Source organism: Elephantulus edwardii, unplaced genomic scaffold, assembly GCF_000299155.1.
Source record: "Elephantulus edwardii isolate Elephantulus edwardi_28Jun2011 unplaced genomic scaffold, EleEdw1.0 scaffold00133, whole genome shotgun sequence".
NCBI classification, from domain to species: Eukaryota; Metazoa; Chordata; class Mammalia; order Macroscelidea; family Macroscelididae; genus Elephantulus; species Elephantulus edwardii.
In genome coordinates, this window is record NW_006399883.1 from 2,750,776 (window position 1) to 2,752,158 (window position 1,383).

A 1,383-nucleotide genomic window follows, 5' to 3' on the forward strand; every position below is an offset into this window, starting at 1 on the left:
AAAAAAAAAAAAAGAGCTCACCAGGTTGTACCAAGAAATCTGCAGGACAACTACCTGAGCAGCTGACTGGAAGAGAGCCATATTTATTCCCCACTTCAAAAAAGAAGATGACCAGACAGAATGTGAAAATTATCAAACAATATCACTAATATTACACACAAGCAAAATCCTGTTGAAGATGATCCAAAAATGACTAGAATCAACAAAGAACTACTAAAAATACATGCCAATTTTAGAAAAGCCTATCGCACTAGAGACAGTATTATCAACATCAGATGGATCTTGTCTGAAAACAGAGAACACTAGAGAAGTGTTTAACTCTGCTTCATTGACTATGCAATGACATTTAAAGACGTGGATAGCAATAAATTGTGCAAAGGTAAACAAGATTCCTTACAAAAAAAAGAAAACCGCAATAAAAAAGTTTACAAGAATCCATTAAAAAATGCATGCAATGGATAATTCAAAAGAATAGACGATGACAAATCTTATAATGTCTTTTTTAATCCAACCCCAAACTTTTCTCTGGACAATTAGGAATCACAGATATTTCGATAAATTATTGTAAGACTGAAAATGTATTATTACCAGAAAATAGAAACTTTATTTTTACAAAATATTTTTTTCGTCTTTTTTAACTTTTTACTTCTTACATCTTTTTATCTAATATCAGATCTCAGATTGTTGTCATGTGGTGTTGAATCGTAACTGACACCAGCAAAGCACTTGTGGAGCAGCTGGTTAATCCAAACCAGGAGCTTGTGGGGTGGCAGAGCAGCTCATTCGTAGTAGACAACTCCCTTGATCTTAGACAGTTGTAGTAATTTATTTCTGTTAATATATTTATTTTACATAAGTTATATTCTAATACTTAATGTGTAAGTTGTATGTTTTTATTTCTTTTGTCAATATGATAAGTTTTATGAGTTACTGATGTACTAAATTGAATAGAACCAACAATCTTGGCACCAGCCATCAGGAACTCAAAAGACAAATTGCAGTAGGAAAATCTGCTGTCAGGGACCTTTCTAGAGTACTGAAGAGCAATGTCAGTCTAGAGCCCAATGTACACCTGATCCAGGCGATAGTCTTTGCAATTACTTGCTATACATTAAAGAGCTAGATAATGACTAAGGATGACAGAAGAAGAATGTATGCCCTTGAATTGTGGTGCTGGGAAAGAGTCTTGAACATACTATATACAACCAAGAGAGTAAACAGGTCTGTGCTGGAAATGGTGAAACCAGATTTCTCACTGGAGACAAGGATTTTGAATCTCTGTCTCACATACTTTGGGTATGTTGCCATAAGAGACCAGTCCTTGGAAAAAGATATAATGCTTTGGAGGGTTGAGGGATGGACGGTGCAGGAGATGAAGTTCCT